At 40.3% G+C, this 26,857-nt stretch overlaps 1 long non-coding RNA gene and 1 other non-coding gene across 3 annotated transcripts; one reads left to right on the forward strand and one right to left on the reverse strand.

Moving 5' to 3' along the window:
• On the forward strand, positions 1–22,162 carry Gm40066. Its single transcript, XR_867346.3, has 3 exons — positions 1–123; positions 10,243–10,375; positions 22,079–22,162. It is a non-coding gene; the product is annotated as a predicted gene, 40066 (long non-coding RNA).
• On the reverse strand, positions 483–24,909 carry Gm38503. Of its 2 annotated transcripts, XR_375712.3 has the most exons (4): positions 24,881–24,909; positions 22,018–22,254; positions 21,509–21,556; positions 11,327–14,086 (listed from the first exon to the last, which is right to left on the reverse strand). It is a non-coding gene; the product is annotated as a predicted gene, 38503 (transcript). The 2 variants fall into 2 exon arrangements; XR_003954494.1 differs by lacking the exons at positions 11,327–14,086; positions 21,509–21,556; positions 22,018–22,254; positions 24,881–24,909 and adding exons at positions 483–626; positions 4,906–4,931.
• Between the last annotated feature and the right edge of the window lie 1,948 nt (positions 24,910–26,857).

Raw genomic sequence — 26,857 nt, forward strand, 5'->3', positions numbered from 1 at the left:
GGGCAGGGCTCATCTGCCTCCTCGCCTGTACCTTTCCTCCATGCTCCAGTTTGGGGAGGATGAATTCATCTTCTCTCTTTTTGGCGTTGCTGAGACAGATAGAGTACCAAGGATGTTCATACTGTAAGGACATACAGCGTACCTTTGTTTTAAACAGTATTTCAGCCATATTTTGAAATAATATGCTGAGTGTTTTTTCTTTAACCTCCTGGCCCCTTTTTTAAGCAATCGATCTCTAAATATAATGGGATGGGTCTAATTGTTAATTTGAAAAAAAGGACAATTAAAAGGCACGAATATCCAAAAGCCTGGAAATACAAGTCAAATTATGTTTTTATCTTTTTTTGAGATTAACCTTTAAATCCACCATTTTATATTGTTTTATTTGCTTGCTTGACTGCTTGCTTGCTTGCTTGCTTGCTTGCTTGCTTGCTTGATTTGATTTGATTGGTTGAAACAGGTACTCACTGTGTAGTCCTGGATGGCCTGGATCGTGGTATGTAGCCCAGGCTGACCTTGAACTCACAGAGATCAGTCTGCCTTTGCCTCCTAAGTGCTGCGATTAGAGATATGTACCACTCTAGGAGCATCTGTTTCAAATGTAGCTACTCAGCATCTGAAATGGACTTGAAAATAAAAATAATAAGGAGGTTTTTTTTGTTTTAAGTAGGAATACTATAATTTTATAATGTGAGTTTCTCTTAAGTCTTCTGGCTTTGCAAATACCCTGCAAACGTTCTATAACTTGAAACTTAAGACACCGTGATTGTCTTAGTTTGGGTTTTATTACTGTGAACAGACACATGACCAAGGCAACTCTTATAAAGGCAAACATTTCATTGGGGCTGTCTTAAAGTTTCAGGGGTTAATTCCATTATCATCGTGATGGAAAACATGGCATTGTGCAGGCAGACTTAGTGCTGAAGGAGCCAAGAGTTCTACCTCTTGATCTGTAGAAGAAGGCAGCCAGTCTTTTGTGGAAGCCAGGAGGAGGCTCTGATGCCACACTGTGAAGAGCTTAGGCATAGGAGACCGCAAAGCCCACCCCCACAGTGACATACAAGGTCACACCTTCTGAAACAAAGCCATACCTCCTAATAGTGCCAATCCCTGTGGGCCAAGCATTCAAATACAGGAGTCTAACGGGGTCAGACCTATTTGATGTGCATTTCTCCAGGCTAATTCCCAGTTTACTGGATTACTATAGGAACCACTTACGTACCTACACACAAACCCTTCTGTAAGAAGGATGACCGAAACTCAGAGTGTGATTCTATTAATGTATTCATCACAATTCTCCAAAACTGAAGATGGTTTGGGGTTTTTCATTTTAACAATCTGGGAAAGAAATCTTGGGGCCTCCAATGAGATACAGAATAGAAAAGGGTCATTGTGTCCTGTTTCTTCTTTAGTCTAAAAGTAAAACTTTTATTACATAAGTATTCCATCTGTACTACACAATGCACCTAAATAAGTGAGAAAAGATCTTGCTTACAATCATAAGTTTGTATGTGTAAGTGCACCCTTCAACACATCAACTTTTTTTTTTTGACTATGCATCCTGCCTAGTGCCATTGTGGGTGACCACAATGATTGTATTCTGTCACTGAAATCATTCTAGAATTATGTTCCACATTGCTGGAATTTTATTTTATATTAGACAGAATCTCTCACAGAACCTGGAACTTGCTATTATTTAGCTAGACTGGGTGCCTAGAAAGTTTCAGGAACCCACCTGGCCCTACCTTCATTATGCTGAGATTATAGGTCCTAATCTAGCTAAGCTAGCTAGGCTGCACCTAGCTTTGTAGTGGGAACTAATAGCTGAACCCAGGACCATAGGGTTTCTAAGCAAGTGGTTTTGAAAGATGCACTCCTGCATCTTTGAAGATAGCTTCTGACTGAGCCATCTCTCTAGTTCAGTCTTCATAAATTTTTAATAGCTATATTGTATTTTTAATCAATCTCTTACTGTACAGCATTTTTTTTTTTTTTTTGGTTTTTTGAGACAGGGTTTCTCTGTGCAGTCCTGGCTGTCCTGGCACTCACTCTGTAGACCAGGCTGGCCTTGAACACTGTACAGCATTTATTATTTAATCCTTTCTATAGCACTTAATATACAGCAAGTTGAAGTCTAGAGGTAGGAGGATATGACCAGGATCCAGGAAGAAAAGAAGTTTTCATTTCACCTATTGAAAGAGAGACTTGGGGCCCCACCTACAGCCTCTCATCTTTTTCCTCAGAGGTTTGTGCAGTAGCTGCAGCATCCTTCTAGACTGCAGGGCAAGCTCAGGGTCCATTCTCAGGAAAACCTAGGCTGAAGGGTCATGACCTTAATGATCTAGTTATGTGTAATCACACTGTTTTCTACACCTTGTAAGGAGAAACATTGGCATTTTATTGGCATTTTAACAGTAGAAAAGTATCACCAAAACCAAAACAATAAGAACAGATGAACTGGTCCGGTGTGGTGCCTTTTAATCTCCGCACTTGGGAGGTAAAGTGGACTGCTCTTTGTGAGCTCTAGGTCAGCCTGCTCTGCATAACAAGTTTCAGGCCAGCCAGGGCACAGAGTAAGTTTTCACTTTTCCTACAATGCTAAGATTATAATGAACTGCATCCCCCTTTCCATAGAATTGCTTCAGAAAGTGTTGGATACTGGTTTTGTTTTAAAAAATAGACACAAACCTATATATATATATATGTGTGTGTGTGTGTGTGTGTGTGTGTGTGTGTGTATTCCTTCTTGCCTCTGGAGAGGACAACAGAAGGTGGCCAATGTGTTGGGATTTTATGACACGACTGGCATTATCAAGGTAAATATCTTTGCTGGGTAAATTATCAATGCTAAGTGTGTGTAGTAATTCCTTTCTTTTCACAATACAAGTTAGTCAATTAGCATAGTCTGAGAAATTGAGTGAGAGCTTTAGAACGTGGGGAAAGGATTCCTGTTTTACTTGGATTGATGTTAGATAAGGGCAAGCAGAACAGGATGAGCAGGCGAGAGTTGTGCTAGGAGGAAGAGAGGCCCTGCTCCTCACTGCGCCGTACCAGTACTTCTAATCACCATGCCTGACTTCCACAGGATGCAGCTTCTTCTTCTTAATATCTGCCACCTTTGTTTCTCTTGCTACTGTCATCCTCAAACATTTCCACTCTCCTTCTCTCTTCCCGTGGCCTTGGAGCAGTACCCAGGTTGATAAGCTAAGTTGGGCCCCACCATTTGATAGCCTTTGACTTGGGCCGGGTAATACCCCTGCCTTAATCCATCTGTAAAATGGAACAATTATAGTGCCTATTTCTGGCTGTTAGGGACATTCAAGGAGAAAATATTTGTTTTATATGGTAGGGTCAACTGTTATAATTGAACTCAGTTCTCAGGGAGAGTTCTCAATCCCAATGATATGAGTATGCCGTAAATCTTGATTTAACCGGAGGAATCCTGGTGTAATGGTTGATGGCACTTTGAGAAGAAATATCTAAGAGCCAGTACACAGTTTGCCTTGTTCTCTTCTCCATAATGACCAGCAATGTTCCAGACAGTAATTGCTCCATTACTTTAAGTCCCAGAGAAAAAAATAATGTAGAGTTAAGGCCAGAAAGCAATGGATATGTAATATGAGTCAGAAACAAACCTTTGTTTCTGCATGCTAGAAACTCTCAGGTTTTAGGGTTGCTTGTTCTCATGGCAAGACTTGTTGACTGTAAGAGCTTAATATTACATGCTAATGTTATTTGTGATTGCTCCCTTTTTCCTTTTGTATCTTGCTATAATAAACCCTGACTTTTCCTTATGGGTAAGACAAACCTTGAGGGAAATAGATCAAAAGCTGTGAGAGGTTTTTGTTCCCAGTGTAATAGTGCTGAACTACTGAGATGTCATGTTCAGCAGAAATAGGACAGAGACACTCTTGATGACTTTGTTTCCATCTGTAATGGATGTAAGGAGGTTTGAGTGGTCTTAACTGGGATTACAGACATGTATCACTCCACCTGTCATCTAGTCCTTTTCAAAGGGTATGTTCTAAAAAAGAAGTTCTCCTTTGTTTGAGTAAGACATAATTTGTGATGATGTGGTACCTTCTGCAGTATTGTCTTTTTCTAAGAGTTGCTGTTTTGCTTTATTATTTGTAAATAATATTTTATGTATCCTCTGTACATGTATACAACGTATTTTGACCATATCTACCCACCACTATACCTCCCTCCAACTAGCATGAGTGCCCCTTTCTTCTGTTTTTGAGCAACTCTCTAGAACACAGATTCCTAGTCTGATATATGAACATCATTGATGGTCACTGAGTGTTGTCTCTGTCTCAGAGAGGGTAATAAATGAGATGAGTTCCATAGTGGGCCTACTGCCTGCAAGAGGGGTTGCTCAGAGTGGCGTGGTATGATTGGACTTCTTGGGTGGGTAAGGGCTGCAACTTCAACAGCCAAGTTCCAAAAGTACTATAAAGGAAAAAAAAAGGTATTATCTTTGGGGTTATTGCTGAATAAATCGTAATAATGAAACAGGCTGGAATTCCAGTAAGGTTTCATCATATAATAACTGTGGAAGTTTTAGATAAATTCCCACTTTTCAGACAGACCTTGAAGACATTTCACTTTCAATCACCCGAAGCAGAATACGCTTCATGACACCTAGCACCAGAGCATCAAAGTCCATGACACGAAGACCAACAGAACTCGCGCTTTGAGAAAGATCTCCCGTAGGTTCCAGCACTAAAACATCTGGTTCCCTGTTGGTGGTTCTGTTTGAAGAGGTTACATGACTTTTAGAGGGTATGCAGGGTTGCTGAAGAAGTCAAGACCCTGTCTTACTTAAGGTTTGACTGCTGTGAACAGACACTATGACACTAAGAAAACTCTTATAAGGATAACATTTAATTGGGGCTGGCTTACAGGTTCAGAGGTTCAGTCCATTATCATCAAGGCAGGAGCATGGCAGCATCCAGGCAGGCATGGTGCAGGCAGAGCTGAGAGTTCCACATCTTCATCAGAAGGCTGCTGGGAGAAGACTGGTTTCCAGGCAACTAGGATAAGGGTCTTAAAGCTCATGCCCACAGTGGCTCACCTACTCCAACAAGGCCACCCCTCCAAATAGTGCCATTCCCTAGGCTAGGCATACTCAAACCACCCCTGCCACCAAGAGTGGACTTGTCTATGGCCTTACCCCACTTTAAGTTCATCCTCTCTGCTTTCAACAGGTGGCCTTTCAGTTTCCTGCCACCATCCTTCTTCCTGCCATCCTCCCCCACAATAATGGACCTTTCCTCTAGATCTGTAAGCCATAGAAACCCTTTCTTTCTTAGGTTGCCTTTGGCCATGGCATTTTTATTATAGCAGTAAAATGTAATTAATATAAGAACCCAAAGAAAAATAGGAAAATCAACAATTACCGTTAAAATTTCACTGTTTTTCAAAACAAGTAGACAGTAAATTAGAAAAGGCAGAGAATACTGGAGCAATACTCTCAACCAGCTAAAACCTTTTTAAAAAAACATTTATAGACTATTCTAGTAAACAAATAGCAGAATACTCTCTTACATACACATAAAATTGGGAAGAATTCATTCTGCACATTTAGCTAGTCTCAAAAATTGAAATTATCCCAATTATATTCTTTGATCATAAGAAATTTAATCAATAAAATAGCTGGAAAACCCCTGAAATTTTGCAAGTTCTATTACACATTTCTATAATAATTTATGAATCAAAGAAGAAACATGAGCCAACATGGAGTCACATACCTTAATCTCAGGACCCAGGAGGAAAGGCAAGTGCTGAATCCTGTAAGCATGGATAGGGCACAGTGAGACCACTGAACTACACTACTCCATGGTTAGAAAGAAAGGTTTATTGGGCCAAGGTGAGCCTCTGGGGGTAGTGGGCAATGAGAAGAACAAAATGGTAGAAAAGCAAACATTTTATATGACTGTCAGTCCAGTGAGTTCTTTGAGTTGATATAGGCTGTTTAGATGATGACCTTTGGAGTAGATTAAGGAAGATTTCTGGTGATTTAAGTGAGGTTCCTGGTAAACAGAAACCCACCATTAGGCCTCTGTTTACTTAGTAACAATCCTGTTTACCCAGGTAAAGTCGTTCTGTTTAGAACAGTATCGCCAGCACTGTTATTTAGGATGCCACTTCAGACCTAACAAATCTCTAGGAGTTCAAGATTGCCTGGTCTATACAGTGAGTTCCAGGATACTTGGGGCTACATAGTGAGATCCTGTCTCAAGAAATAGAAGCAAATTTTTAAATTTAATTTAAATTAAGTTAAAAATTTTTTAATTGAATTTAAATGTCTAGAATAGTTGGGTGGTGGTGTGTCTTGGAAGTAAGTAAAAATAAATAAATGAATTAATTCATTAAAAGACATAAATAATCAAATTTGATTCAAGAAGGAAAAAAATCTTATTAGCTTCATATCCATTGAAATTGGCAAAATGTGTTAGTATACACAGTAACTGTAGCACCCAGGATTACTGAAGCAGGGTTTCAACTCAAGACCAGCCTGATCTAGACAGCAAGATCTGTCTTAAAACAAAACAAAACCCTTCCTCCCAGTCCTTGCTGCTGGGGCAGATCCCTACTTGGTCTGCTCCCATAAAGACTTCATATCCCGACCTATCCTAGAGGACCCACTGCACTCAGAGCAGTTGTCTGAAGGCCTCCCAAAAGATCTACTGCAGCCAGGGCAACAGATCAGCAGCTTCTCTGCCTCTTTGGAGAGCCCCCTAGTTGGAAGGCCCCACAGGTGGTTAGATTCAGACAGGGCTGTAGGCCTACAAGGAGACCTGAAGCAACCCACGGACAACCTGGAATATCCAGATGGCAAAAGGCAAGAGCAAGACCACAAGCAACAGAAGCCAAAATACATGGGCATCATCAGAACCCAGTTTTCTCACCACAGCAAGCCCTGAACATACCAACACACCTGAAAATCAGGAATCTGTCCTAAAATCCTATCTCATAAAGATAATAAAGTCCTTTAAGGAGGATATCAATAAATCACTGAAAGAAATATAGGAAAACACAGGTAAATAGGTGAAGGAATTGAATAAAATGATCCAAGGCCTAAAAGTGGAAGTAGAAACAATAAAGAAAACACAAATGGAGGCAAACCTTGGAATGGAAAACCTAGGAAAGAGGTCAGGAATTACAAATGCAAGTATTACCAACAGAATACAAGAGATAGAAGAATGTATCAGGTGTAGAAGATACAGTAGAAGAGATTGACACAACTGTCAAATAAAATTCAAAACATAAAAAACTCCTAACCCAAAGCATCCAGGAAATTCAGGACACAATGAAAAGACCAAATCTAAGAATAATCAGAGTAGAGGAGAACAAAGATTCCCAGCTCAAAAGACCTGAAAATGTCTTCAACAGAATCATAGAAGAAAATTTCCCCAACCTAAAGAAAGAGATGCTCACAAAGGTACAAGAAACCTATAGAACACCAAATAAATGGGATCAGAAGAGAAAATCTTCTCGTCACATAATTATCAAAACACTACATGCACAGAGCAAAGAAAGAATATTAAAAAATGTAAGGGAAAAAGGCCAAGTAACATACAAAGGTAGACCTATTAGAATTACACCAGACTTTTCAACAGAGACTATGAAAGCCAGAAGATCTGGTCAGAGGTCATGCAGACTCTAAGAGAACACAAATGCCAGCCCAGGCTACTATACCCAGAAAAACTCTCAATCAATATAGATGGAGAAACCAAAATACTCCAGGACAAAACCAAATTCAAACAGTATCTATCTACCAACCCAGCCCTACAGAGAATCCTGGAAGGAAAACTCTAACACAAGGAAGATACCTGCACCGAAGAAAGGACAAGATATTAAGAATTTCACAACAAAGTTAAAAGCAGAGAGCCACAAGCACATAAAGCCACCTACAATAACAACATACCAGGAGCCAACAGTCATCTCTCTTTAATATCTGTCAATACTAGTGAAGTAAACTCATCTATAAAAAGACATAAGCTAACAGAATAAATATGCAAGCAAGATCCAACATTTTTCTGCATACAAGAAATACACCTCAATAACAAAGACAGATACTATCTCAGAGTAAAAGGATAGAAAAAGGTCTTCCAAGCAAATAGTCCTAGGAAACAAGAGTAGGAGTTGCCATCTAATATCAATAAATTAGACATTCAAACAAAAGTTATCAAGGGTGATGAAGGACACTTCATATTCATCAAGAGGAAAATCCACCAAGAGAAAGTCTCAATTCTGAATGTCTATGTCCCAAATGCAAGATCACCCAAATTCATAAAAGAAACTTTACTAAAACTCAAAACACACATTGAACCCATCCCCCCCAGTAATAGCGGAGATTTCAACACCCCACTCTCACCAATGGACAGGTCATTGAAACAAAAACTAAACAGAGACACAGTGAAACTAAGAGAGGTTATGAACCAAATGGATTTAACAGATTCCTACAGAACATTTCACCCTAAAACAAAAGAAGACACTTTCCTCTCAGTACCTTATGGTACCTTCTCCAAAATTGACCATATAATTGGTCACAAAACAACCCTCAACAGATACAAGAAGATTGAAATAATACCATGCATCCTATCAAATCACCATGGCCCAAGGCTGGTTTTTGATAACAGCAAAACCTACAGAAAGCCCACATACACGTGGAAACTGAACAATTCTCTACTCAATGACAACTTGGTCAGGGAAGAAATAAAGAAAGAAATTAAAGACTTCCTAGAATTTAATGAAAATGATAACAGATCATTCCCAAACTTATGGGACACAATGAAAGCAGTGATAAGAGGAAAGTTCATAGCACTAAGTGTTGTGGTAAAGAATCTGGAGAGATCTTACACTAACAACTTAACAGTACACCGGAGAGCTCTAGAATAAAAAGAAGCGAACTCACCCAACAGGAGTAGAAGGCAGGAAATAGTCAAACTCAGGGCTGAAATGAACCAAATAGGAACAAAGAAAACAATACAAAGAACCAGCAAAAACAGAAAATGGTTCTTTGAGAGAATCAACAAGATAGATAAACCCCTGCCAAACTAACTAAAGGGCCAAGAGGCAGTATCCAAATTAAAAAAACCAGAAATGAAAAGGGAGACATAACAACAGAAATGGAGGAAATTTTTAAATAAATCATCAGATCCTACTATAAAAGTTTATACTCAAGAAAATTGGAAAATCTAGATGAGATTGATGGCTTTCTAGACAGATACCACATACCACAGTTAAATCAAGGGCAGGTAAACTATCTAAACAGGCCCATATCACACAAGGAAATAGACGCCATTAAAAATCTTCCAACCAAAAAAAACTCCAGGGTCAGATGGATTAAGTATAGAATTTTACCAGACCTTCAAAGAAGACCTGATACCAATTTTCCTCAAATTATTCCATAAAATAGAAATAGAAGGAACACTACCTAATTCATCTTATGAAGCCACAATTACTCTGACACCTAAACCACACAAATACCCAACCAAAAGAGAACTTTAGACCAATCTCACTTATGAATATCAATGCAAAAATACTCAACAAAATTCTTGCCAAGCGAATCCAAGAACACATTAAAACCATCATTCACCACGATCAAGCAGGCTTCATCTCAGGGATGCAAGGTTGGTTTAATATACAAAAATCCATTAATGTAATCTACTATATAAACAAACTCAAAGAAAAAAATCACATGCCCATCTCCTTAGATGCAGGAAAAGCATTTGACAAAATACAACATCCCTTCATGTTAAAAGTATTGGAGAGATCAGGAATTCAAGGCCCACACCTAAACAAAATAAAAGCAATTTACTGCAAACCAACAGCCCATATCAAATTAAATCAAGACATACTTGAAGCAACCCCACTAAAATCTGGGACAAGACAAGGAAGCCCACTCTCCCCATATCTATTCAATATAGTACTCAAAGTGTTAGCCAGAACAATAAGACAACAAAAAGAGATCAAGGGGATACAAATTGACAAAGAAGAAATAAAGGTATCACTATTTGCAGATGATAGTATACATATATGATAGTATACATAAGTGACCCCCAAAATTCTTATTTGCCACCTGATGAGCTTTGGGGAAGTGACTGGATCTGGGAGGGTATAACCTAATCAGAATAGTAATTTATTGATGCATTCATAACGTGATGACATTTATTGGGAAGTGAGACTTAGCTGGGGGAAATAGAGACTTATGCCCTGACTCTGCTCTCTCAGTGTCTCCCGTGGCCACGGTTCGATGAGCAGTTTGCCTCTGCTTGGCATTACACCATGATGTTCTGCTTCATAGTGGCTAAGAAGCAAAGGAGCCGGCTAAGAGTCGACTGAACCTTTCACCTCATGAGCCAACGTAAGTTCTTCTAGTCTCAGTATCATTAGTTTTCAACAAAGTGTGAATTAACCCAAAGGATAGCCATTAAACGGGCCAGAATTTAAGTCTGAAACAACCACTGTTAATTAGCAAGAGCACGGAGCAACTAGAACTCTCCTATCTTTCCAGTGGAAGAAACATGATCGCAGTTTTCAACATGTTAATAAGTATTTATTAAAGACTTTTCTCACTAACTACATATTTATCAAGCATCTATCATGTGTATAATGTATATGATGTACATACCATGAATATAATGTATATAATGTACATACTTTGTATATAATGCCATTTCAAAGATTTGAATTTCTCTTTGAGATGAAAAAAGGTTTGGAAATAGTTGATGGGACATTGATGGCTGTACAATATTGAATGTTACTGGTGACACTGAATTATACTTAAAAATAAGTAACTAAGCCGGGCAGTGGTGGCACATGCCTTTAATCCCAGCACTTGGGAGGCAGAGGCAGGCGATTTCTGAGTTCAAGGCCAGCCTGGTTTACAGAGTGAGTTCTAGGACAGCCAGGGCTACACAGAGAAACCCTGTCTCGAACCCCGCCCCCCCCAAAATAGGTAACTAGTAAGTTTTATGATATAAATATATATCTTTATTGTGGTAAGATACATATATATCTTTAAGATATATTGAGATATTTTACTGTGGTAATATATATATATATATATATATATATATATATATATATATATATTAGCAGACTTAATTCTTTTATTTTTCTTGTATAAAAACCCTTATGTGGTAGCCACAGCTGGAGCCTGGGTCCTCTGAACAGAGACTCTGGTGTGGGTTTTCACAAGATGATCAGTGAATTCCTGATAAGGAGACTTGGTGAAGACAGTCTCTTTCCAGAGGTCGGGGGTCAGGTAGCTGTAAGTCTTGGAGATGGCATCAAAGGTGGCCTTAGCAAAGTTGCCAGGGTGGCAGTGCAGCCTCTGGCTGAAGTGTAGCAGTCATCTATACCGGCCATCATCAGGAGCTTCTTGGGCACAGGAGCAGAGACAATGCCAGTGCCTCTGGGGCAGGGATGAGACGCACCAGCACAGAGCCACAGTGGCCTGTCACCTTGCATGGAACAGTGTGGGGCTTACCAATGGTAAGATATATATTATGTGGTAGGACATATATATGGTGGTAAGATATATCTCAAAGATAGCTATATATGTATACATATATGTATTAATACAGTAAAATATAATACTGTAAAATATTTTATTTGCATTTAATAGAGGAAAAAGTACTCTGCAGCTTTCCTTACAGATTTGCAGAAACAATGTAATAGTAATAAAGTCAGGGTAATTGTTCCACCTTATCTGTGGCAAAAATGTGGAAAAAAATTTTGTCTATAAGGTCTTCTCAGGGTTTAAGATGGGGGTGATTTTGAACATCTTGACAGGAGGTAAAAAGGTGAAATTTAGATCTGCCATTTTGAGATTATTTTATGTACCCAAAAAGCTTGATCTATCAGGTACTTGTCAGTAAGATAAAATTGCCACCAACTCCACTACAAATTGCTTCCCACACAAAAGCTATAAAAATACAAGATTCTGCACCTGTTAGCAAAATTATGAATTGAAATTTCTTGACTTTCAGCGTTAAGGTACCCCACACCTGTATCGTACACCTCCTCCTCAGGCCTTATGTAACAGGGTTTGCTCCTTGCTTTTTGAATACCTCTACAGAATCACCGATTTTGTTCAGAATGATTTGAATTCAGGAAGTATTCTCAAAGCAACAGCCTGAGAAGTATCATTAGTTTATTTCAGACATTTCTAAGTACATGAGTGAGTGTTCATTTTATGTACATAAAATATTTACATATTCCTATTTCTCTCGGCAGAAATTACTTTGGAGGAACATATGCTGTTGAAAATGATTACAATTATTTAAGAAGTACAGAATAAGTACAGAGACTTTTGTGGATAAATTGGGTTTGACTAGTAGGTCATGTTATATATAGCATCTCATAAATGCAGGATCAAAGGTTACACAATAGTGTCAATTTTAAAAAAAGAAAGTTTTATTTGCAGAGAGGATATAGCTTGATGCCTAACATGCTGCAGTTCCTGAGTTTAATTACAAGTCCTAAAAAAAGAGCAGGACACTGGTGACACTGAATTATACTTAAAAATAAGTAACTAAGCCGGGCAGTGGTGGCACATGCCTTTAATCCCAGCACTTGGGAGGCAGAGGCAGGCAGATTTCTGAGTTCGAGGCCAGGCTGGTCTACAGAGTGAGTTCCAGGACAAGCAGGGCTACACTGAGAAACCCTGTCTCAAAAAACAAAAACAAAAACAAACAAAAAAAGAGCAGAAAACAATAAAATGAGTGTATTTTGGGGCCATGGCTCAGTTGGTGGAGTGCTTGCTAGCATGCACAACATCCTTGGCTTTATCCCCAGCATTGCACAAACTGCGTGCATGCCTGTAACCCAGTTGTTTGGAGGTAGAGACAGGAGGATCAGAAATTCCGAGGTCATCCCCAGCCACCCAGCAAGTTTAAGGTCAGCTTGGGCTACATGAGTGTTTCATCATCAACAATGACAAAAACCCTACTTACCAGATTTTCAAAATATCACTATGGTAAAATAATTTCCTAACTTGTTCCTCCACAAAAGCTAATTCACTTTCAGTTACTGAACTACAAAAAGCTGGTAAGACTTTTATATGAAAAAGATAAATTGTGTGTTTTATTTTCTTTACAAGATACATATGTTAAAGCTTTGAAAAAAAATATGGGGTGTGGGTTTGTAAGATGTTTTAAATATAGAAGAAGCCCAGTGAAAATTCTAACGATGCTTATTACCTGGCCCTACTTTTGACTTACAGTTTTCAACATATGTTGATTTCAATTCTCTACTTAGGGGTTATGGATATCTAATTAGGTGTTATATATGACTAAAAATAGAAATTTAATTATTCCATAGTGAATGCAGTTTGCTTAGCAGACAAATGGTTTTGAAAACATGAGATCTTGTTGGAAAAAGTATAATGAAATGAATCATCTAGCAACAGAATATAGCAGAATTTTTTTTTAACAGATCTTGCCTCAAGTTTTTTTGTAAAAACAGCATAGGACACTGGTCATCTGCAAATAATGTGTAGGTAGGTGTGTCACAGCAGTCCATCTTCAGGCTGGCAGGAGCCTTTTCTACGGGGCCTTCACAGGGGCCTGGGCACCTTTGGGAGCCTGGGCTGGAGCTGAAGCCTGGGCCTTAGCTGGAGCTTTGGCCCCTGCCTTGGTTTGGACCTTAGGCTTCTGTTAACAGAGCCTCTGACCCTCGGCCATGTAGCTTCGAATCTGCTTCCCAAGCTTGGGGTGAGCGATGAAAGCCAGGCGGCTGAGTTTGTGGCTGGGACCCTTTGACATCTTGGGCTTGATGGCCTGAGGCTTCACCAGTGCCTTGATGGCCTCTGCGCGTGCACTCACTGCCTTTGCATTGTTGGCCTGCATCTTCTTCAGGCCTTTCTTGTTGTGCTTCTTGGCAAAGCATAATGTTCCTCAGGAACTTGGGGTCAACCCCCTTAAGAGATTCCTATCTTTGTGACTTTAGTTTCTTGATGCCATTTCTGTGCCATTTGCGGGACTGGTTGTGTGTCGTGTGGTTCTTGGACTTGGCCATGTCTGCACGGTAACCCGTGGGTCCCGCAGTGCCTGGGTCTGGCAGCAGAATTCTTAAAACAAACAAACAAACAAAAAAAGCAGCAGTCATAGGTATTTATATAAACATCATTCTGTTGCTCCAAAGAGCATTTTCTAGCTCATGGGAATGGTCCCTCTGATGGCTATTCTTGGTTGTCAACTTGAATACATCTAGAATTAACTAAAACCCAAGTGGTATAGGTAAAAATCCCTGTGATGGATTTTTCTTACTTAAATCATTTGAAATGAGCAGATCCACTTTAAGTCGGGTTCTTTTGAGGTAGGAAGATATACCTTTAATCCATATCTTTTGAGGTAGGAAGATATATCTTTAATCCATATCTTTTGAGTCAAGGAGATCCACCTCTAATCTGAGCCACACTTTGTTGGCAAGCTATATAAAGGATATGGAAGGAGAAATCTCTGTGCCAGCTAGCTTTTGCTTTCTCTGGCAAGTCCATTCCTTCACAGGCATTAAAGCCTACTTCTTTGGGATTCTGGTATATACTGAATACCAGCTAAGACATCCAGGCTCATGGACAGAACAAACTACAGGATTCTTGGTCCTTCTATTGATAGACAGCTATTGTTGGACTAGTTGGACCTGTTTGCTTAGCAGTTCATATGGACTATAATCATATATATGATTTGTTAGAATATGTACACATATATGAATATATGTATGATTTTATATATAGACATACATATAAGTGTATGTATTTATTCTATAGTTCTATGGATATATACATATATATGTGTGTATAAATGTATATATATTCAGTCTATAGTTCTGTTTCTCTAGAGAACCCTGACTAATACAACCCCTCTGTGCCCTCTTCATATAACATTAGGTTGTTCATTAAATGTCCCAGCTATATTCACTTCCTATAAGAGCCTTCTATGTGCCAATCACTGTATCAAATGTCAAGTGCAAACAAACAAAGAAAATTACACATAAAGCAGCAGGCAGAGAGTGTTCAAGGAAAGGGAACCTATTATGCAAAGTCTTGAGGTGGGAAAGACTTGGGCTGGTCCCAGAAACTGAGATGGCAACAGGCTGAAGCTCTGTGGATGGAGAAAACACAGTGAGATTAGAGAGACCAGCAAAAGGCAATCTATGCCCTTGTGGACACATTGAGAAATTCTTAACAGTCTGCTCTCTAGATGTTTCTTGGCAAAGATATTGGGGCAGAGCTTGGGAACAGAGTCCCAAGAAGTAAATCTGAGATATCAGTTTGGATACCAATGACCAGAATCAAAGTTACCACCAAAGTGTTAACCTTGGTTTAAGTAGACTAAACAGAAGTAACAGATCTGAGGTTTGGTGTAGAAAACCATAGGAATCACAAGGCCTTTCGGATGTGCAGGGTGAGGGAATGGAAAGGTTTCTAGCTTGAATAAACTAAAGTACCACTTATTAAGCTTGAAATACTTGGGCATAACAGGTCAGGCAGGGAAGCTTTGAAGTGACTCAAGCGTTTAGTTAAACCAGCCAGTCATAGTGACATACCCCTGATGGCCAAGAGCCTGGGAACCACAGTGACCTAGAAAGACCAAGCAAGCAAGGGTCAGGGAGACAGTTAGTGGGTAAAAGCAGTAGCTACGAAAGCCAGGAGAGTCCAATCCCTGGAGCCCATGCACAAGCCAAATGCAGTGGCACACATCTGTAACCCCACACTGCTAAGTTGGCAGCCAGGAGGCAGAGAGAGAGAATCCAGAGAAAGTGCTGGAGCCAGTGGGCCTGTAGTAGGAGGAAACACAGAAGCTAGAGGTTTACATCTTCCATAAGGAATATTCCATAAGGAATATATTCCATAAGGAATAAGTTGTCTTGTGACTTCCAAATACTCAGCAGCATATTGCACACACACACACACACACACACATGAATGAGCAAATAGATACTAAACAAAACAAAATAAGCACAAACAAAACAAACATTACTATTTCTGGGCCATGGCAACCTAGCCCTCTTTTAACAGAAGTTTGCTTCCGTCGGCCTCTCGACTACTTTCTCTCCCTCTCTTCTGTAGACTTTGTTATGGACTGGTTATCAGTTATTTCTCTCCACTAATATTTAGGGAGTGGATTTCAAACTTTGTTTTAGATTTCAAATCACCTGAGAACATGGCAAAAATATACAGAAGTGTAGGCTCTGTCTTTCTTCAGCGGTCCCACTTCTCTGCAAGCCGTTACTGTTTTTTGAGATGATACCCTCCAAAGTTTGAAATCCACTGACTTGGACTCATGGCTCACACTCTCCCTATTTCACTCTTTCCCAGGGCTGAAGACTTCATCATCTACAAAGAGAGACAAACACGTCCTCTTATACCCTGACCCTGCCATCCTCAGTGACCTCCTAGTCCATTCCATTAGGATCAGATATTCTCCCTGTCACATTCTGGATCTTGCTACTGCAGTGTCTTAGTTTAAATAGTATGATAGAGATTGTATTCTGTAGTGCAGAATTAAAATGAATTCACCCAATCACTCTTTCCATTCTCCCCTCCAAACTACTTATCCCTCTGTCTCCTCAGCCTTTTATTCCTGGGACAGAAAACTTACTCCCATGGCTTCTTGAAAGCCATAACATATGACTTGTGATAGTTGTGAAAGTCGTAACATATGACTTGTGACTCCTAGTCTATCACAAGAATTGTCTCTGTTCAGGAGGGGAAGTCATAGAAGATTCACTTTAGTGTATATAGACACAATCTCCCATGTCAGTCTTCATTATCAAAGAATACCATTGCGTATTTTCCTTCACGTGCTATTTGTGGTTTTATAAATTTGGGGGATATATTCCTTTCAGTGGTGGTTGTTTGTGGTATGGAAGATTGAAGGCAACACTGAGCTATATCCCCAGCCTGAAGGACTTCTCTTAAGCTAGCCAACATTGCTCCCAAAATGGAAGTATTGCTTTTTTTCCTACTGGCCACCTATGATTCCCTCCTCAGCTCCCGGCTTTTCTGGTCACACTTCCACCACTATGGTCACATTCCTCCTTCAGCCAGTTTTGGAATCTAAGGATACTCCATGCTGGCTCTTCCATAATGCCACATCTGCCCAGGAAAACCAGCCATCCTGCAAGCCCCAAGCTAACTGTTAAGCATTCATATGTGCGTGCACGAGCATGAACACATGCACACATGTGCGCATGTGCACGCACGCACACACACACACACACTTAAAATATTCAAAAATTTTTTAAAATGTTAAGAAAAACTTAACCTATGAGTCAACAATCATTTTTGTGCTCCTACAAATTGTCATAATCCTAAGTTTGGGTTAAGTTTTATGGCCGGAAGAAGCAGAGCTGTTCAAATTACACTTGCTATGTTTTCTATAAGAAAAAAATATTTTAGTACTCAATGGTTCTATTTTTACATTTTAATATGTGTGTGGATGATCTGCCTGCATGTGTATCTGTGCACCATGTGTGTGCCTGATGCCTGGGAAGATCAGACGAGGCTGTTGGATCATTGATAGTTGTGAGCTTACATATAAGTGCTGGCAATCAAACCCAGAACATCTGGAAGAGTAGAAACCAGTGCTCTTAACTGCTGAGCCATCTCTCCAGCCCAGTGCTTCTAACTTTTTTTTTTATTAAAGTATAACTACATAAAACCGTTCTACTTAATTTCCTATATTTATAAATAGTTAATCTTTTTACAATGATGTTTTAAAGAATAGTTTTATCCTCTGATGATTTTATATATGTATACAATGTATCTTGATCCTATTCGTCTCCAATTCCCCACTCCCAATTGTCTTTTTTCCTTTTTTTCACTTGTTTGTGTGTGTTTGTATGTGTGTGTACATACATACTGTGTTGTTCATGTGGAGATCAGAGGATAACTTGTGGGAGTTGGTTCTCTCCCTTTCCCTGACAAGCCATCTCGTGTGATGTAGGTTGGCCTGAAACTCAGTGTAGCTACTGACAATGACTTTGAACTGATTCTCTTACCCCTGTTTCCCAAACTGCTGGGATTACAGGTAGTTACACCACACCTAGCACTGTACCATTTCTAAAGTTATTCAAAGTGAGGAATGCTCACCTCTAAATGTGTATGTATAAGCATCTGGATATACCTGACCCTGTGATCTTACTCTCTATAAAATGGTTCTTTATCCCCTAAATATTTCTGCATGGACCCCCTGTCTTTTAAGCGCAAAGAGCAGGCCACAGAGTTGGTTAGTGGAGAAAGGTACTTGGTACAAAGCCTAATAGCGTGACCTCTATCTACTCTCAGGACCTGCACAGTGGAAGGTAAGGACCAGGCAAGGTAACTCTTGCAAGTTGTCTTCTGACCTGCATACACATACTGTGGCACAGTGTACATACACACATATGCAAATACATAGATAGATAGATAGATAGATAGATAGATAGATAGATAGATAGATAGATACTTAGACTAAAGAAAAAGCTCATGCATGTGCTCACACACACCACAAATAAAATTAAATAAAAATGAATGAATGAATGAATAAATGAATGAATGCAAGAAAGAGAGAGAAAGGCAGAGAGATCACATCTATGAGTTTGATGCCTGCCAGTTAGGGCAACATAGTGAGACCCTGTCTCAAAACAAAATTTGTATGTATTATGATACGTAATGACAGTAATTCTCTTACCACTGCTACATTTAAGAAATTAATATTCCTGTCATATATAATATTATTATTTCATCTATTTCACCAGTTATCTGAAGGGTATCATTGCAATATTTTAAAATGTCCATCATGTAGATAAAACATAGCCTTTAGTATCTTTCCATCTAAAATAATTTTATTATTTTATCTCTCATGGTACCAATATTTTTTCAGTTTTATAGGAAACCCACTATTTGCAATTCATGACATTGATATTTTGGTTGTCATTTGTTTTGAAACAGGTTTTGCTCTCAAACTTGAAACTCACTGAGGTTGTCTGAATGAGAAATGTCCCCTGAAGGCTTAGGTGTTTGAACCTAGGTCCTAATTGGTGGTGCTGTTGTGGGGGCAGAAGATATATTTAAATACCACAACTATCTTCTAGCCTTTCACCTAGCAGTATTAACATCAACTAGTACTCTCGTCAGTTACTAGATCAGTTAACCAAATGATTTTCTAAGTCTATTAATCTGTCCACATCCCCTAGCTATTGTTCTTCTGTAAAGAACTTTCTCGGCAAGGTGTGGTGGTAAATGCCTACAATCTCAGTCCTTTTGGAGACTGCACCTAGAAAAGGTTGGATATGAGTCCAACCTGGGTTTTACGTCTACCTCTGAGCCCTATCTCAAAGGAAAACAAACAAACAAACAAACAAACCAAACAAACAACAAACAAATCCAGCCCTACAGCTTGCTCTCTTTTTAGTACTCACCATAACTTTTGGATTATTTTTGTATACTTATGAATTTCATCTAAATTAAATGTTTTGTAACAAACCACCACTATTTCACTATCACTCACACTGTCCCAGAGTGCTCAGTAATATCTCCAGTTTGCCTCCTGTGCCCTTTGACCTGTCCCATCAGAGTTCTGTACGGCATCCCAGGCACCTCTGAGCAAAGTGGGCCCAAGTATCTACGAACGTCTGATACTTCGTCTGGGTCTGTTCCTCTGATTCATTCTTGTCATGTTACCTCTCAGCAGTAAAACCCTGCTCGGTCTGAGCCATGTGGAAATAAATGAGCATCCCTATGACCTATCACTTGGAAGGCGGAGTGAGGCAGGAGGACGTCATACTCCAGCGAGTCCATGGCCATCCTGGGCTGTGAGTTCACAGCCAGCTTACCAGTACTACATAGCAGTACTAGGTCTCAAAATAAATAAATGAAAAGATAGTTTGGGTCCCAATCCTATGCTTATCCTGAATTATTTATTACTGAAACTGAATTTTTATTACTGAAATTGAAACAGTTCCCTACCAACACAAAGCCCCCCATTTTTTAGACAGGGTCTTACTTTGTAGCCTGGCCTGGATCTTGCTATATATCCCAAGCTAGCCTAAAACTTTCGGCAATCTTCCTGCCTCTGTTTCCCATTGTGTACTGGGGTTATAGTCATGCTGCCACACCTATCATCTCCCTGATTACAGACTGACTTTTGAAAATAAAATATGATCACACCATTTTCTTTCTTTAAAATTTTTTAACTTATTATTTTATTATTTCACACACATAGCTGTATTGTCTATATGTCTATCTGTGTATCACACACTTCTTGCCCATAGGTATCAGATCTTCTGGAACTGGTGATACAAGCAGTTGTAAGTGACCATGTAGGTGCTAGGAATCAAACCCTGGTCCTGTGGAAGAACTCTTAACTGCTGAGCCATCTCCCTGGCTGCTGCTGCTGCTGCTGCTGCTGCTGCTGCTGCTGCTGCTGCTCCTCCTCCTCCTCCTCCTCTTCTTCTTTTTTAGATAGGGTTTCTTGGTGTAGCCCTGGCTGTTCAGGAACTAGCTCTGTAGAGTAGGCTGGCCTTTAACTCACAGAGATCTGCCTGCCTCTGCCTCTGCCTCTGCCTCTGCCTCTGCCTCTGCCTCTGCCTCTGCCTCTGCCTCTGCCTCTGCCTCTGCCTCTGCCTCTGCCTCTGCCTCTGCCTCTGCCTCTGCCTCTGGTGCTGGAATGAAAGGCATGCATCACCACCTCCCAGTGGCCATCCCACATTATTTTAATTGAAGCACACCGACTTTAATTTTGTGCTATAATCCTTAATTATGCCACAATGTGTATAACCACCAAACCCTCTCCAGTCACCACCACACCCCTTTCATTTTCTGTTTCCAGACACACTGGCTCTCTTGTATGTGCCATACCTTCACCATTCTGACTTTCACTTCCCGTATTTGTCTCTTGCCCACTATGTACTACTCCCACATTGACCTTTGACCTACTTGCTGTTTAATCATCAGAGTTTACTCATATGGTTTTTGACCAGGCACATTTTCCCTCACCTCTCCAGTCTAGATATAGTCTCAGTCATGGAACTTTCTCAAACAATGTTCAAAATCTGTAACTATAAAGTCAGACAGGTAGCCCAGTGTGTAAATAATAGCTGTATAACCTGTGACACATGGAGTCCAGCCTAAAGACCTGAGTTCCATTCACAGGACCCACAATGGAAGGAAACAACTGTCTTTCCAAAAGTTGCTCTCCGACCTTCAGTATACACCCATGCTCACACACATCTTACACACACACCACACCACACACACACACACACACACACACGGAGATCAATGTTTAAAAGCCTAATTAATTACATGTTGACTTGTGTAATATATGTTATTCCATACAAAGGCAGAGGTTCTGTCTCATTTGTTCAGACATGTGTGCTTGGCAACTTCTTACAGAGGCATTCAACAAAAGTGAAATAAATATAAATAATGTCAATCATTGTGTTGGGTCTTTTTTTTTCTGGGTCACTTTATACAACTAGCCCATTTATTTCCAGTAGGTTGTACCTGGTGTTCTGTTGATGCAGCTAAATGTCCTGGCTTTTCCCTTTGAAGCTGAAAAAAAAAAAAAGCAGTTTTGGTTTCCATCTCTCATGGTCACACAGATTTCATTTCAACAAGAGGTTATTTTTAACCGAAGAAACACTACTCTTTGGTAAAACTTTCAAACCAAAAGATTATCAGTTTCAGTGTAAATACACTCCTTGAGTGTGGAGGAGAAAAAAAAATCAGAATTTTGACTTCTAATTAGCTCTAACTCTTCAGAAAACAAAAAATAAAATCTTGCTGAAGTCAAAATAATGCACACACTGAATAATGTTGCAAATATTTTCTTTGGCTTAATATAGACTTCACTGGTACACTGAATTTCCATCTGTTTAACATTTGAAAATAAGAGACAGCTGCATCTTTAAGGTCTATAGGCAAGAAGCCAATACATAATAGGGATTCAAATTGATACTATACGTTTTCATTTGAGAGACATATTTAGCTTGCATTACTATAAGGTTGCTTACGTTTGTACTCTTTTTTTAATCTTCGTATTTTAATATGCTTGGCTTTGCTGTTTTTCCTTAGACCTCCTTGAAGAGATGTGAATGTCACCTGTTTCACTTCATCATCCTGAAAGTCACTTCTTCTGCGGCAGGCTTCCTTCCGTGGGGTTGCCAGGGCACAGCTGGGCAGGGGAGCTGTACATTATCTCCCGACAGTTTGCCTCTGCTGGAGAAACAGCAGGGCAGCCGGCAGGGACCCTATAGAACAATCACATAAACCTGGAGTGAGGGTGGAGTCTCTTTCCTTTAAGTGATTGTTAAGTGTGCAGCTTAAACCACCCTTAGCTTTCTGTTGGGCCCTCGGGAGAAACCAGGAATCGGTGAAACTGTCGAGTCATTGTACTTAGCCCTTTTTAGGTGAATTAAAGCAAACTTAGCTGACTATGATACTAAATTCTCTGCCCAGAAAAAGAAAATTACTATCTGCCATCTTTGGATTTTTTTTTTTTTGAACATGTAATGAATGTCTAAAAACACATGACTTCCAACTGAGTCTATGATGCTGAGTCTTCCCTCTAAGAATGTATGTGAGTGTCCCCTGTTTTTAGAAACTCCCTTGCTTTGTTGAGAGAGGAGCAGCTTTGGGAAACATCCCCTGTGTGTGCCTCACTTGCTGCAAGAACACTTTCTCCACTCTTTTCTTTCCTGGTTGTGCTTACTAAGCTCGTACTCACGGAGAAGGAAAGCCATTGTATCCGTTAGAAAATGAGTGGACCAACCCAGAGAGCAGCGCTTCATTTAAATGCTGTATGAGAATAAAACTCCCTTCTCTGAAATGAACACTACCGGCTGCCCAGGAGGAACAGAAACCAGCAGCGCTGCCAGGAAGAGTTTTAGACTGAGGCACCTGGAAAGAGCACTCTCCAGCCTGCCTGTCAGAGCTGCCTGCAGGCTGCTCAGTGTATTCCAGGCCCCCAGCTTATGTGAGCTGTCACCCACGTTGGGGTGACAAAGCTGCCTTTGAGCTGTTTCTGCTCCTCTATGTAACCCCCAATAAGACACATCGGTTCACCAAATTGGACTTTGGTCTTTCTCAGGTTCTCTAGGTGGGGCAACGAGATGTGTGTGCTATGTCTTCCCAGGAGAAGTTTTGTCACAGCAATGTCAAATGGAGAAGCAAGTGTGTTTGCTATAGACTTAGCCATGACGTGTGAGTTTCAGAGCAGGGAAATGACTCAGTGTAAAGCTTGATGGCAAGCTTGATGACCAAAGTCCGATCCCTGGGACACAAAGTAAAAACCGAGAGCCAACTCCACAAGTTACCCTCTGGTCTTCACTCACCGACAAACAGACAGACAGACAGACACACAAACACACACATACACATTGAAGCAGTAAAAATTAAAAAAATAATAAAATTAAGGACATTCTTGGTTTCAATAGCAAACAACTACAACTTCTCCCAAATTGCTAGACTTCATTATCTAATTGACTATTAGCATCTCTATAAGTGTTATCTAGTATGTCTTAATAATAGCCAAATCTACACTTTTCCTTCTCCTTGTTTCCCAAAGCTCATTCCTCCCGGTGAAACGACAGCCCGATTCTTCTACTTGTTTAAGTTACAAATGGAATCATTCCTGGGTCTTCAATTTCCTTCCTATCCCGAATGCAATAGCTAGTGCTCTCAGTACCACTCCGCATGTGTCCAGAATCTAACCAGCAATAGCTACCACACTAGTTCAGACCACCATAATCTCTCGCCTACTAACTAATCTTGTTTCCATTCTTTGCAGTCTACAAAAGCTCTTCTCCACACAGAAGCCGGGAGTGTTCTTTTTTAAATGTAAAGTACATTGACTTTTGTTTTAAAGACCTAAGCAGTATCCCTGTTTATTCTACTCCAATCAAACTGGCTCTAGGATTCCTGCTAACAGACCAAGCATGCCTCGATCCCGGAGCCTACACATGCTGTGCCATTTCCCCAGGAAGTTTCTCCTCTGGAGCTCCCATTCCTTGTCCCTTATTTTCTTCAGGCTTTGACTGTGTGTTTTCATCTTAGGAAGGGCGTTGCTGCTATCACATGACTCTCCCCCCCCCCCTAATATTTTACTCCCTTTCCCACAGCACACTAAAAATGTATGTGGGAATGTAGTATGAGTATACATTTTCATCGAGGACAGTCCTAATGTCTTAATCAGGGTTTCTATTCCTGCACAAACATCATGACCAAGAAGCAAGTTGGGGAGGAAAGGGTTTATTCAGCTTACAATTCCAACTGCTGTTTATCACAAAAGGAAGTCAGGACTGGAACTCAAGCAGGTCAGAAAGCAGGAGCTGATGCAGAGACCATGGAGGGATGTTACTTACTGGCTTGCCTCCCCTGGCTTACTCAGCCTGCTCTCTTATAGAACCAAGACTACCAGCCCAGATATGGTCCCACCCACAAGGGGCCTTTCCCCCTTGATCACTAATTGAGAAAATGCCTTACAGTTGCATCTCATGAAGGCATTTCCTCAACTGAAGCTCCTTTCTCTGTGATAACTCCAGCTGTGTCAAGTTGACACAAAACTAGCCAGTACAATTGACCCCTTGTCAACTTGATACAAACACATCACTAGTAAGCCTCAACCCTTACATTCTTATTCATCCCCAAGATCTAAATAACTTTAAAAGTTCCACAGTCTTTACATAGTCTTAAAATTTCAATCTCTTTAAAACATCCATCTCTTTTAAAACCCAAAGTCTTTTTACAATTAAAAGTCTCTTAACTGTGGGCTCCACTAAAATAGTTTCTTCCTTCAAGACGGAAAATATCAGGGCACAGTCACAATCAAAAGCAAAAATCAATCTCCAACCTTCCAATGTCTGGGATCCAACTCACAATCTTCTGGGCTCCTCCAAGGGCTTGGGTCACTTCTCCAGCCATGCCCTTTGTAGCACATGCGCCATCCTCTAGGCTCCAGATGCCTGTACTCCACTGCTGCTGCTCTTGGTGGTCATCTCATGGTACTGGCATCTCCAAAACACTGCATGACCCCTTCAGTCCTGGGCCTTCAATTGCAACTGAGGCTGCACCTTCACCAATGGCCTTCCATGACCTCTCACAGTGCCGAGCCTCAGCTGCTCTGTGTGACCCCTTTATGCCTTCAAAATCAGTACCACCTGGGTGACCCTTACACATTATCAAGTCACGCTGCAGCAGGAGTACAACCTTGGCTATCTCTGGAACATAGCCTCTTTGTGCTTTCAGGAAACCCTTCCCAGAAGATGTCACCTCAATGATGCTGGTCTCTTCTTAATCACAGCTAATTTCTTAGCTCCAGCTAACCAGTATCAATAGTCCCAGTAATGCCAAGTTTTTGCTTTAGTAGTTCTGGTATCTTGTTAATCACAGCTGATTCTTCAGCCCCAGCTAACCAGAACCACAGAATCTTCACAATCAAAACAGCAATGGCCCTGAAAAGAGTCTTTAATTTTCCCTCTGAAATTTCACAAACCAGACCTCCATCTTCTGCACTGTTCTCAACATTATCTTCCAAACTCCTACACATCATCTGACAGGGCTCTTAACACCGAATGGATCTTCAAGCCCAAAGTTCCAAAGTCCTTCCACAGTCCTCCCCAAAACATGGCCAGGTTGTCACAGGAATACCCCACTCTGCTGGTACCAATTTGTCTTAGTCAGGGTTTCTATTCCTGCACAAACATCATGACCAAGAAGCAAGTTGGAGAGGAAAGGGTTTATTCAGCTTACAATTCCATACTGCTGTTTATCACCAAAGTAAGTCAGGACTGGAACTCAAGCAGGTTAGAAAGCAGGAGCTGATGCAGAGACCATGGAGGGATGTTCTTTACTGGCTTGCTTCCCCTGGCTTACTCAGCCTGCTCTCTTATAGAACCCAAGACTACCAGCCCAGAGATGGTCCAATCCACAAGGGGCCTTTCCCCCTTGATCACTAATTGAGAAAATGCCTTACAGTTGCATCTCATGGAGGCATTTCCTCAACTGAAGCTCCTTTCTCTGTGATAACTCCAGCTGTGTCAAGTTGGCACAAAACTAGCCAGTACACCTAATTTAACCTAAATCGTTCCGTTAAAGTGACGAATAATTATTATTCACATGCTCTTGTTTGCTGAGGTGGTTGTTCTGCCCTTACCACATCTTATTTTTACAGCTTTCCATATCTCTAATACAAGCTGCTTCCCCCAATTAGAGTGTTGCTATGAATTTGTAATTTGTTTTCTTCTCTCCTGTCTAACACTTAAACATACCTAGAACATGACATGCAAAATAAATAAGCCTGGGATGGAGATGCTCAAATATGTGTTGAATAAATAAATGGCATTACTGACTACCTATATATAGCATGTGTCCTGTAAGGAACCAGGGAGGACAAGACAAATATGGTACCCGTCAGTGCACAGGCCTCATCTGATTTGGCTAGCCTTGGGAGAAGATTAAAAACAGATGTGCAATCTATACTTCATATGTGAAGTAGCTTGAATAATTCTCAAATGTCAGTCAGGTTGAAATCCTGTGGGCTAGACACTATTTGCTTGATGGGAGAATCAGAGAAAAGTAGATGGTAGGCATTAGAGTAATTTTCTCCACTCTGCCAAAGTCACAATTCTGAGTGTGGACATCAATGAGAATTTAAGCTAAACACACGAGCTTGAATAACACAGCTGGCCAGGGTCCAGTAAACTTAATCCATACATTTTGTTACTTAAAAATATAAAAGTCTTGAGGAAGGTGTGGTGGCCCAGGCCTGTAATCCAGCACTTAAGTGACAGTACAGTGAGTCTGAGGCTAGAGCCTGTCTCAAAAAAGAAAATAAAAGTCTTTACAAAGAATGTT

This window comes from Mus musculus, chromosome 3 (assembly GCF_000001635.26).
Source record: "Mus musculus strain C57BL/6J chromosome 3, GRCm38.p6 C57BL/6J".
Classification (NCBI taxonomy): Eukaryota; Metazoa; Chordata; class Mammalia; order Rodentia; family Muridae; genus Mus; species Mus musculus.